Genomic DNA, 13,325 nt, shown 5'->3' with positions numbered 1-13,325 from the left:
TATCTCTTTCTGTCCCAGTGCTTCCTACCCTGGTGATCAGTCTCAACTCTCTTGTGGTCCCTGGATGATAGGACGTTCCCCACTACTGCCACTACAGTGATGCTGCAGTCATGGCCAACCCCAACCCTAGTATCCACGGACCTCTCTATCTTCCTTAGGTGCCCTGGGCTGGAAAAAAATGATTCATGGTGTCTTTTTTTGGGGGGGGAGAGCGGTTCCCAATCAAAATTCAGTTGAGGACATTTTCTAGATTGTTGTGGAGGAGATATACATGGTGCCAGCTTGGTTCCACCTTCATTGAAAACTTTTCAAAGGAGTAAAGAGAATATTTCAGTCAGTCAATAAACATTTGTTAAGCACCTACTATATGCTAGGCACTGTGCTGAGTGCTAAGGATACAAAAAGAAGCTCCTAAAGGAGCTCCCTATTTAATGGGGACTTGGGGAATGGGTAATTTGATAAATAATTATACTAGCCTATTGGACTAGTCCAAAATGAATAGTGTTTGGGGGGGACTGAAAAATTGGAAAAGAGATTGTTGGATAAATAATTCTTACTGACCAAAACCAAAGGACTAAGGTTTGGATATGAAGGTCTTTTCATATTGAGCCAGAAAATATAAGCAACGATAACCCCGTGAAAAAGAGAGCTATTTGATCTTCACAAGAATCAGAAGCTCCAAATCAATTTCCAATCAATGAAATCACAAAAATTATGGTATCCCTTTGGAGAAGTCTACCTAACCCCTTCTTACTAAAAGTGCTCCCAAGGCTTTAATTCCATTTAAACCGTCTTATCTTGGTGAATCAGGATTCCCAGTTCTGTTCTCAATCAAACCCAAAGCAAGAAACCAACTGGAGGCTGGACAGGATATGAGAGTATCTTTTTCAGAAACTCTACTAAGAATCAAGCTGTTGGCTGACAAGAAACAGAATTGGAAGCTTCGCTGGTTTGACTGTTTTGGCAAACAATAATTTTATGATGCCTTCAAAAGTTGTTCTACAGCAAATACATTTTCCTTTAGGAGAAAATAATCTCTATTTTATTTCTTATGTGCATATGTATGATAAACTCTAGAATTTATTTCCCTTCCTAATAAAAGAAGGCATGGGAATATTTACCAAAACCCAAGGGGACTGAAAAAGGTCGGGGATCCCTGGCATGTATGCCAGTTTTAGGAATCCATCACATCCTGATTTCAAATATCCTCTTACCTCCTTCCAAAAGAAGGAAGAGTCTATAATTTCATTCATAGAGGGCAAGGGTACTTAAGCCTGCCCCTAAATTTTCACTGATGCCCTCACCCATCAGGTATAAGCTCTAACCAAGGAGAAGAGATCGGACCAGGGTGAAGTACATAGCTGTGCACGCCTCCATCCCAAAGACTACATTCCCTGAAACAAACCTGCTCACAAATGTTTAACTCTAAGGAACTACCCAAGTCCTTTGAGAAAGATTGTGCCCTCTCAAAAAGACAAAGCAAAACAAAATCACCCACTCTTGGTTCTCTCTCTCTCTCTCTCTCTCTCTCTCTCTCTCTCTCTCTCTCTCTCTCTCTCTTTCTCTCTCTGATGAAGAAAAACAATTGTGATAGTGCAACGCAAATGAAAGAGCTGGTGCTGCCCGAGAAACTGGAACAGGAAAACAGCCTTAAAATGAAGCAGCCTTCTCTGCTAATTGAAATAGAAGGGGGAGGCAGGATGGGGAACTTTGGCACCACACAGACTGGAGAAGAGGTAGGACCAATTACAGAACAAAAGTCATCCCCCAACTATTTCTGATGAACACACTGAACTACGAATGCAGCATTTTAGACCCCAGATTTTTGTCTCTCCTCTAGGAAGAAGTGAGTTTCTATCCCACAGCGATCTGTTCTATCAGAGCAGGAGCAAAAGGGTGTTCAGAAAGGATGATCAAAAGAAGCCTCAGCTCTGGTGTGTCAAGTGGCCAAACCAGGGAAAGAGAAGGAAGGGCCCTCCCAGATCAAGGTTTCTCAGCTGAGACTATGCCGGGGACAGAAAATGGGATCAGGTGAAGATGACTGAATTGGCTATCACCCATCATCCTGCCTCTCTGTCTTCTCAAGTCCACCTTTTAGTGAGTGGAAGGGATCACGGGACCATAGCTTTCAATCTGAATGGGACTTTAGAGAGCTAGTCCAATACCTTCGATTAAACAGAGGAGGAAACTGAGGACAAGAGAGGTTAAGTGATTGGCTCAGAAACAAGTCAATGGAAACTGAAGATAAAAGCACCCATACTTTGGCTGGACCACTTTCTACAGGAGTTTCTTTCATCCATTTAGTACATCTTACTCTAACTACATCCCTGAAATATTTTACTAAGCTGTAAACAACAGGAAAAAATGACTTGCTCAAGGTCACCCAAGCTAAGAAGTGTCACAGATGGAATTTGAACCCAGGTCCTTGTTTGGGAATTAAGGAATCTCAAATGCCCTTCTATACTTTTATTTGTTTCCTTCTGTCACAAGTTCACAGCCTCATATAAAAGTCTCTTTTTGTCTTTCTTTTATGTTTATGTTTGTTCATGATGGCATTCATAATTTTAAAAGATATATATTTTTAAAAGAGCCTCAAATCACATGTTAAGAATTTTTCCCTGTTAATCCTCTCAACTCTATACTCTCTGGAGAACACTCAGGCCCTTTTCAAAGACTGTTTATATTTCAGGAGGTGCTACTCTCTGAGATTTATAAGGTTTCCTCAAATGTTGGGGACCTACTCTGTTTTTCCTTGGACACCCCTAGTAAGGGGGAAGCCTTTCAGGAAGGCACCAATAATACATTTAATATGTAAATGTAGTTAGACATTTGCTTGCTCAGTTCACTTTGCAATTCCACCTCCTGAGCTGGTTTGGCCCAGCCTGGCCTTCATGGAAAAGGTGAGGCCTTCCCAAAGAGGCCACCTGCTTTGGCTAACAGATGCCACTGTTTTGACCTCAGAAAGACAGCTCCAGCAGAGAGCTGCTGTGGCTTCGGGGCTCAGGCCAGTGGGTGGGACGAGAATGTGGGCCATTGGGTAAGATCTGTTACAAAGTCCATTGTCTCCTGTAGCAAAGGCAACTGAGAAGAATTTAAAACAGCTTGTCCTGGGTCTCTGCGGCCTCTCTGGATGCAGATGGTGTGTCAGCAGGTTTCGGTGCTGGTCTTGTCATGGCTGCTGGAGACCTGAGAGAGCCTTATTGGAATGCAATTACTATAAGTGCTTGCTGTTAGGGTGAAAAGGCAGGAATGCAATTATGGAGGGAGCATGGGGTCTGCTTTCATTGATTAGCCTGTCTTGTCTGATTACATTCCAGGCCTACGGGATTTTCAGGCCCTCAGGTCTGCCTTTCTTTGTTGAATCCTCGGGCCCACAGGTTTGAAAAGATGGTCGCCTCGGTCTCTGAAGACTTTGTAAGGGGAAAAGAAAGGACCTTGGAGACAAAAGATCCTTCAGTTTTCAGCCCCCAAGAGTCTTGGTTTAAAAATCAAAAATAAAATGTCATTTCCATGTGAGTGGCCTTTTAAAGTGAGACTTCTTTTCCCAGTCTTGTTGCTCAGTGGGTCCAGAGTAGGGTCGCCCTCCCCTATGCCTCAAAACTGACTGAATCCCTCCCTTAGGGTTATAGGTAACATGACTCATCTGTCCTTTATCACTGGATCTAAAGCCAGAAGAGAATTTGGTCCAGGGGTTCTTAACCTTTTTGTTTTCGTTGACCCCTTTGTCAACAGTCCAGTGAAGCCTATGGACCCCTTCTCAAAACATTTTTTTTAAATGCACAAAATACCTAGGATTACAAAGGAGGCCAAATAGACTGAAACAGAGTTATCAAAAAAAATTTTTTTAACAAGTTCACAAAACTTAGGTTAAGAACCCATCCTCTTAAGAAAATTGAGGCCTAGGAAGTTTAAGTGATTTGCCTGAGGTCCTACAGGTGGTAAGAGGCAAAGCCAAGGTTCAAACCCGGTTCTACTGACTGTTAATCTAGCAATTTTTGTCTGCTTGTCATATCTAAGGGCTCAGGCCCATACTAGGAAAGTGTGGACACAACAGCTAGTTCTTCACGGGGAATTCTCTCTCTCTCTCTCTCTCTCTCATTCTGTGTGTGTGTGTGTGTGTGTGTGTTCATCTCTCTCTGTGTCTCTGTCTCTATCTCTCTGTCTCTGTCACACACACACACACACACACACACACACACACACACACACACATCTCCACTCCCCACCCCAGGGATCTTGCCCAGGGTTTCTCCTGAAAAGGAGATTGAAGCCCAGAAGGAGAGACTATCGGTCTCACGGACACTGCTGGTGGCCTGAGTGATGGTCTTCTATTAAAAACAAACAAAAACCGTGATAATAAATAATAACCTCTAAACCACACCAGCAGGACTGAACTCTGTCACTAGTCAGATTAATCTATCTGTTACAAGTCTCTAGTGAAGAACCCTATGGCCTGTGATTTCACTAGGATTTTCATTACAGAATTCAGCTTGGCTGTGGGAACATTAGCCTATAGTCACAGGATCAACAAAGAAAGAATGCTTACACTTTATTGGGTTGTTTTTGTGTGTGTGTGTGTGTGTGTGTGTGTGTGTGTGTGTTGTTTTATTTTGGGCGGGGCAATGAGGGTTAAGTGACTTGCCCAGGGTCACACAGCTAGTAAGTATCAAGTGCCTGAGGCCAGATTTGAACTCAAATCCTCCTGAATCCAGGGCCAGCGCTTTATCCACTGCACCACCTAGCTGCCCCAATGCTTACACTTTAACTGTGGCCCTGGGCAGACCATTCCTAGGTCAGAACCACTGACCCTCTTCAAGCAAAGGTGTCTGTTATGGGACTGGGAGAGTAAAGGGAGACTCTCTTTCTTCCCCCCAAATTGGTGGCTTTCTTCCTCCCTGCCCCCTAGCTGTACCCTCCAGGTCTCTCCTCAACCCTTTTCAAATCTCCTCCAACTCTGATCACTCCTTCCACAGAACCCCCAGTAGCCTGCCCCAATTCCCCTTCTTTCCCCGACCATGTGACCTGGCTAACTCCTGCCCCTTCTCTGAGCATCAAGACAGGGCCCTCTTACCCTGTCAAGCTTTTCCAGGCTTTAGGGTCAACAACAGATATAATCCTGGTTCTACCATAGAATTCCTGGAGGCAGAAGTGGCTGGAAGGTTTTCTTATAACCTTCAAAAGGTATAGGGGAGGGGTAGCTACATGGCACAGAGGATAGAGCACCAGCCCTGGAGTCAGGAGGACCTGAGTCCAAATCTGACCTCAGACACTTGATACTTACTGGCTGTGTGACCCTGGGAAAGTCACTTAACCCCAAAAAGTCACTTAACACCAAAAATAAATAAACTTAAAAAAAAAAGGTAAAGGGGAAAACTTGCTATGTGTTCATTCACATATTCATTACATAAATCATTCATCATACATTGCTTATTCATTTGTGGAGAAATCAATTGTGAAGTCATTCCTTATTCATTAATTCATCTTCATCATGCAATCATTAAGCATTCATTCTGATTTTAGTCTTAATTAATTAGTATTATTCATTCATTCATTCATTCCAACCTTCATTCATTCATAAAATGTTTATTCCTTCAGTATTTAGCATTTATTCATTCAGCATTGTCATCATTAAGTCATTCATTCATTCATTCATGTAGCATTCATTTCCCATTCCTGTGTTTGTCTAATCTTCACTTTGTTTCCTTCCACTGTTGGTATACCTGCTTCAATCTGTAATCTCCAGAGCGGGATCTTTACAATTGCTCTGTAAATTAGTATTTAGGATGGGGACAGAGCGGGAGAGATGTGAAAGAGACACTTTTTCTTCACCAAATATCTAAGACTAGGTGGTTCTTTTTTGGAACTTTCTATAAACAAATTCCACAATCCATTAGAGAAGCCTCCTGAAACAGGCTAAGGAACGGCCTCTCTTGCAGATTCCTCCAGAAAAGACTTCCTACTGTTGAGGGGTAAAATTCTAGCTAAACTGTCTAAAATATCTAATGAGTGGTCGCCAATAAATTATAAGCTTTAGCAAGAGTTAGACTTTTAAGCATTTATTAAGGAGAATAAGAATTTGGTAAAGAGAGAGAGAAAGGCCTAGATTCCTATCTATAAAAGGGAGAGCACATTTCTAGCTCCCTTCTCCTCCAGCGTCCTCAGGAAAAAGCCCGAGACTGAGCGCCAGTCTCTTCCTTCCTCCTCCCACTAGCCCGCGTCACTTCCTGACTCCTGGTCTTGCCCTCAAAGACCTTCCCTTCATGGGCAGAACTCTTCTACAGTAAGTATCCAGCAGGTGGCGTCATTCCAATCGTTACACTACCTCCCCGGTGTTTCTGGGAGACCAGGATGGAAGGAAGGGCCTCTCCTTCCTCCTTCCATCCTGGTATGTCAGGAGACAGGGGGTGTTACAACACAGAAGGGAGTGGTAATGCTACAGCAGATGGGCTGTATCCTGGGATTGTGAGTTCCTAAAATGGGGAGAGGGAAAGGCGGGGGAAGGGGTTGCGGTTTAAGTTAAGAGGTTTGGGAAACCCTGAGGGAACTATCTGGGAGGCTGCTTGAGAAGCTTTGAGGTGTTGGTTTGGGGAAGTCCTCCTTGCTTAACAGTTGGATTCTGAGAAGAGGAGCCTTCTGTCCTCAGTGGCCCCTAGCCTCTCCTTCCCCAAGGTAAGGCAACATAGTGTATACATAATGTGCATTAGCGGGAGGGGAGATGCCAGCTTCATGCCGCTCTGGGCCTGGCCAGCGTTCTGGATGTCATTAGCTGATTTGTTCTGCTCTGCAGAATGTACTTTTCATATTTACGTAAAAAAAACAGCTTTCGATCCGTGTGCCCTTTCTTCTGTGAGCTGTAGCACATGGCTTGCTTATTATGAATTAATCCTCTAAAGAGCATGTTCATTATTCTAATTTAATTGTGCTTCGTTTCAGAAAATAACTGAACCCAGTGCGGAATAAACTCCAATGCCGATCGGTTTTCAAGAAGTTAACCTAAGACAAAATACTGCTAGAGGGCAGCAATTTGGATTCATTAAAGAGAACCCGTGTAAATAATAAAAACAAAACTAAAATGCAGAATTAAATTAAGGGATAGGAAATTAAATTTGTGAATCTAATCTGAAATTGAGGCCTTCGATGTACAGACTTACACTGGTTTGGCTCTTTGCTCAGAGTTTAAGCTGAGGATCTGCGGAAGCCCCGGCATCCAGAGAAGTGACTATGCCTGGCAGAGGGGACACCCACTACTCCTGCTCTTTCCCCAGGTAACAGAGGGAGGCGAAGGTGCCTGCTGTGCAGTGTCCACAGAGGAGGTACATGGCGGAGAGGGCTGTCCCTCTCCAGGGTTACTCTCTGGTGAATCAAAGTGATGCGTCCTGACCACATCTGGATGGCTCCTGCCCTGCTGTAGCCCAACGTCTGGGTGAGAGAGAAAAGCTTGCAGCTGTGGTTCTGCAGCTGAACCGAGGGTACACAGGAAATGAAGCAGATGGAGGGCGGTGGGATTGTCGTCGTCGTCATCATCATCATCACCGGTTTGGGCTGATCTGATGAGAAGAAGCAACCCGTACAGAGCCGGGCCAAGCCAGGACACACCTTGTATCCATGTGTCTTGGGTTCAAGCATTTACTCTCCACCCCCCACCTCCAACTAGCTCCTGAGCTCTCACAGGGTACAGCAGACCAGGTATATGGGCCTGTAACCAAGGTAGATGAATGTGAGCTACCCCTTTATCTGGACAGAGGAGTGACCTCTCACAATGACCCTTGAACCCGGGTCCCAGATTTTTTCACCGCCTCAGTTGTGAGGTTTGGAAATAAGGTTGACTACAAACACACCCTGGGTAAGTTACTCAACTGGGAATGAGGGCAAAGGTCAAAAAGGGAGGAGATTAAGGAGAAGAAGACTCAGAAACTAACTCAACTCGAAGCAAGATAGCAAAAGCGGGATGTGGGGAAAGAAAGTGGTGGAAAGCATTATAAGCATGTTCCAAGAATGAATCAAAGGTGAATCACAGTTGACCTGGGTCCTGAGTGTCTATCTGCCTCTCTGTTTGTCTCTCTGTATGTGTCTCACTCTTTTTTTTTTGTGCTATCTCTCTATCTTTCACTCTCCTCATCCTCTCTTCCAATTAGTCCAGGGATTCTTTTCCTGGCCCCCAGGAAAGGGGTGTATGTGAACTTGAATGGGGAAAAAATGCCTCTTTCTTTTCATTAACCCCTTGTGGAAATTAAGCATTTCCTCCCATTCTGAATATGGACAACAAACGCTATTCTGAGGTGGGCTCCACAGGCTTTGCCAGACAGCTCAAGAGGCCCGTGACACTGACAAGGTTAAGATCCCCTGGTTTTGCCCAACCCATATGTAAAACAAACACCCTCTCATGTGTCTCATAAGTGGTCGTTTTGCTTAAAGACTTCAGCCGTTGCTGTTTCCTTGTATAAAGGTTGACAACCCCTGCAAATGCTAACCACTATTGCCCATACAAAACAATTGCCTTCAAGTACTCAAAGAGTATGTGACCCATGTGACATTCTCTCCTCTGGGCCAAAAATTCATCCATTCTTTCCAGTGATCCTCTTGGGATGCCACGTTGAAACCTCTTACCGTCCTGGTTGTCCTTTGGAAGCCCTGCAGCTCATTAACATGTCTCTTTAAATGGCGCATCCCAGAACCGAATAGACTATGGATGCCGGCATACACGAGGACCGTGATTTCTCTAATACTGGGCACTTTGCATCTCTCCAACTCTGTATCTGACTCTGCTCTTTGGGGTCTCTCCAATCCACTCATCAACCTTTCTATTTCACTCCTCATCACCACTGTCTCCATCGGTCTCAAGCTGTATACTCACAGCACTCCAACAATGAACTGAAGAACTCCATCAGTCATAGATCTTGAGCTGGGAGGGATGGATGCCCAAGGCCTTCTGGTCCAACTCTTCCACATTACCCAAGTCCAGGGAGGCAAGTGGCTTCCCAAGGTGGTACAGGTAATAAATAGAACAGGTAGGATTTGACTCTAACTCTCAAGCCAGTGCTTTTGCCTCTGTACCACACTGTTTTCACTCAAGAGACTATTTTACCACATGAAACCAAATATCCAAATATTTGGCAATGGATCACTGAAGGACGAATTCCATTTCCTATTTAGAGTTGGGCACTGTATTGACAAAGTCACACTTTCTTTGCTTCATTTGCCCCTTGGAAGCTTGACCCAAGGGTAAGATTGAGGAAAATATTCAAATAATTTAGACCTCAATGCTGTTGGTTATTTGATTAATTAAAAGCTAACTACATCTGAAATATCCAACTAACTGAAGCAAAAATGTTTTGTTTTGGTTTTCTGCTTGAATTCTCTGGATAATTTAGTCAATTCCCATTGCTCTCGGCTGTCCACCTAACAGGGCCTGGATCTTTAACCCATTCTTGGGCCCATGGGTAGAACTGAAAACACCATGACTAAGCAAATCCCTTTTCCCTCAAAGCAATCTCTAGTCTCCAGACCACATAAATTGAGCAAGCCAGCATTGAGGGTATTGATTAGAAAGGGCATTTCAGATATGTTGGCAGCCCTGAGAATCACCAAACAGTAGAGTCATATGGTAGAATCGGACACCTAGAAGGGCAAGGATCATCTTATCCAACACTTGCCCGAGCAGAAATGGACAAAAGTGGCATGTTCAAATCAGATCATTATGTTTTCCCCTGAACCCACCCCTCTTCCTAACTTTCCCATTTCTGTTGAGGGCACTACTGTCATTCTAGACCTAAGAGGTCTTCTTGACTTTTGATTCTGACACCCCATAGCTCTTCAGTCATCAAATCTAGTCATCTACCTTCTTGTCTCTCGCATACATCCCATTCTCTCTACTCACAAAGCCTCCACCCTAGTTCAAGACCCCATTATCTCTGACCTTGATCATAGAGCTGGAGATAGTAGGTACCTAGTCCAACCCTCTCTTTTATAGATTGGAAAACTGAGATATAAGAAGGCTTAGTGACTTGCTCACCCCATTGCAATGGCTGCTAACCGTTCTCTCTGCCTTCAGTCTCTTCCCTCTCCAATCCATCCTCCAAAGAGCTGCCATGTCAATATTCCTAAAGTAAAAGTTACGTTCTGGCTTCAGAAACTTCAGTGGTCCCCTCTTTTTTCCTTCTAGGATAAAACATAAAGTCCTCTATTTGGCACTTTAAGCTTTTCATAATCTGGCTCCAACCTGTCTAGACTAACTGCACATTACTCCTCCCTCATGCACACTACGTGTTCCAGCCAAACTTATCTACTTGCTGTTCTTCATATACAACATTCCATTTCCCACCTTCATGCCTTTGCCTAGTTTGAAATGCTCTGCCTCCTCACCTCTGCCTCTTAGAAATCCTTGGTTGCTTTGAAGGTTCAGCTCAAGGGCCACCTTCCTACAACCAAACTTTCCTGTCCATAAGGCTATCAATCAATTGATCAACAAGCATTTATTAAGTAGTTACTACTAAGTGCCAAGCCAAGAGAGGCGGCAGTGGATAGAGAGCTGGCCTCAGGGTCAAGAAGATCCGGGTTCAAGTCCTACTTCTGATTCACACAGACTGTTGGGCCCTAAGTGAGTCAGTCACTTGACATCTCAGCATCCCAGGCAACTTTGTAAGACCATGAGTTGCAGAGAAGTTGCCGATCTATTAGTAGAGGGAGTCTGGGTACAGAAAGTTCCCTCTAGCAATGAACCTATATATCAGGTTTTAAAAAGAAAATGTACCAGACACTGGATGCCAGAGGATGCAACAACAAAAATGAAACAATCCTGGCCTTCAGAGAACTTATTAAATTCTATGGGGCAAACAACACTTCTACATTTGAGTATATGAGAAATGTATACAAGTAATTTGATGGGGGTGGCGCCAGAGGCAGATCTGGGATTCTAGCTAAGGTCAGCCAGTTCTAAGAACAGTGTTCATGTCAGACCCCAAATGGGAAACCTTGATTGCAGGGTAACTGGAGGTGGGCACACAGGGGCTGCTGCCTCGAGGAGAGAGCTTTGCAATCCTGCCTTCATCCCCCCTGGCCCTAGCTTTGAGCTTTAACCATGGAGGATAAAGAACTTACCTGCTTGAAGCAGAAGGGTTCCACAGCCAGGCATCCAAACCCCAGACTCAGTGAAAGGGCTAGTTTCTCTAAAGCATTTAGTCACCCACAGGATCAACTCATGGACATACCAGATCCTCAAACCCGGAGCCCCATTAAGTGACCTTGACAATGAATCCTAGTCATAGTGAAGTGGACTGGTGGATGATTGGGTCAGCTCCAATAGCTGTAATGATACTTCACACATATATTGTACTTGGTAGTTTCCAAAACACTTCCATGAACATCTCATTTGATCCTCAAAACATAATGGGGGCTTTTCTTTCCTTTTTTTTAAATTGCTCAATAGGGATGAGGAGAGTAGGAGGGAAGGGATGTCATAAAAATAAATAACTAAACAAACAAATAAATAAATGAATGAATAAATAAATATTTTGCAAAGAAAAAAAAGGAAGGAAGGGACATAAAACCAGCGTAACCAGACCATTCTTGGTGTTTACATCCTCCTTGTTTTCACAGTAAATGACAAGAGCCAAATGGAGTTTGCTCACATTTTGCATCTCTTCCTTAGGGCGGCTTAGCTCCCTGGGCAAGACATTTGTCTCACTGCTTCCTGTGCTCCATAAAGGCATAGTAGCCTCTGACTGACTTCCAGAGGCAGGAAGAAAGAGCTATGGCAGATTGAAAGCTCTCCTTTAAATTCCAGGCATCGTTCTTTAATACGCATCTGCAGTGGGCATATGGGCTGTGCTGTGATAGCTGAAAACAGAAAAGATTTTCAATTGTATCTCTGTTTATTGGATTTGACCTACGAGCCAAAAGGCAAAGGAAGAGTGGAAAATTAAAGGTGATTTGCTATTAGCTCTCTATTCATATTAGAAAAAGTAAATGCTCTTGCGGTTTTCCTTACAGAGGTGTCTTTATTCATTTGACATGCCTTTAATAACTAATTCTAGTTGTCTGGTTGCCAAGACAGATTTCCTACAGGCAGACTTAAAAGTGCCTCAGTACTTTTTGCATGCCCGGCTTCAAATGATCCCAGAACAGCAAACATTCGACTTCCCTCCAGACCGCTGAAGTGTGGGAATAACATAAAAGGATGAAAATAATGGGAAAAGTAAAGAAAAGAATTCTGCGTGCACCATGTGTGAGCTGGACGAATGAGGCTCTCCCAACATGCTTGTGGCTGTGTCTACAGAGGCAGGACACAAAGAGATTTGAAAAGTATATGATGAATATGCTCAGTGGAAATGACCAAATCCCAGACCCTAAAAGAGCTGGGAAGGCCTTCAGAAGCCACCCTGCCCAAGCCAAAGGATACATGTAAAAAGAATAATAATAATTTAAACTGCTTTGGGGTCAGAATGATCCATGTTGACCATTAGCAAACTTTACTGCTCCTCCATCTGTGTAAGGAAGGAGGGAATGCATCAAAAATAAAAATAAAAAATTACCCTGAATGGTGCTACAGGGGCAGAACCACGAAAGGTGAGCCATATATCTTCCCTGGCTAAGACTTCACTAAGGGAATGAGGTTTTTCCTGTACCTTCTCTCTGTCTCCTCCTGCCCCCCGAGGTGAGGTCCTAGCTGAGAGGAGGGAAGGGAAAGAAATCCAACACTACATAGCTCCAGGCGATACCCACGTTGAGAGAAACTCACAAAAATGCACCCCACAAGTAATCACCAAGAATCCTGGATCCGAAAGCAGGCATGTAAGTCCCTTCCAAGAAAGAAGAACAAATTCCAGTTCTAAGTCTCTCTAAATAGTCTATACAACTTCAGTGCCTTGGATAACAGCTTAACCTTCCAACTAGTGTGGATAGTTTCCTGTTTCTCCCAGGACCTGGAAAAGTCTTTGGCTGTTCAGAACTCGGTCACAGCAGCAATTTTAGGGAGTAACTGGTAGGAGAAAACATTGTATGACCAATGGAAACTGTATCCCATAACTCCCCAATCAGGCCCTACCTCCTCCATCAGACCAGATCCCCAATAGCAGAGACCATGCTTCCTCCTTCTCCTGTATCCCCCAAGCACCCAGCCCAGGTCTCTGTACGTGGTCCCACTGAGTCGATGGTGTCATTATGTTGAAGAATGAGGTGTTGCCTGGGAGATCGGGCTGAGCTAGCAGTGTTTCTGGGGAGGGAGTTTCGTGGCCCTGAGCCATAGACCAGGGTTTAAACTCAGTTGTCACAATAACTTGAAGCCCATTAAGGTTATTTATGTTCCAAAGCAGGCCCACTAGAGAAGG

Source organism: Dromiciops gliroides, chromosome 2 (assembly GCF_019393635.1).
Source record: "Dromiciops gliroides isolate mDroGli1 chromosome 2, mDroGli1.pri, whole genome shotgun sequence".
NCBI classification, from domain to species: domain Eukaryota; kingdom Metazoa; phylum Chordata; class Mammalia; order Microbiotheria; family Microbiotheriidae; genus Dromiciops; species Dromiciops gliroides.
The sequence above is the reverse complement of the archived record's forward strand: the minus strand, read 5'-3'. Positions refer to the sequence as shown.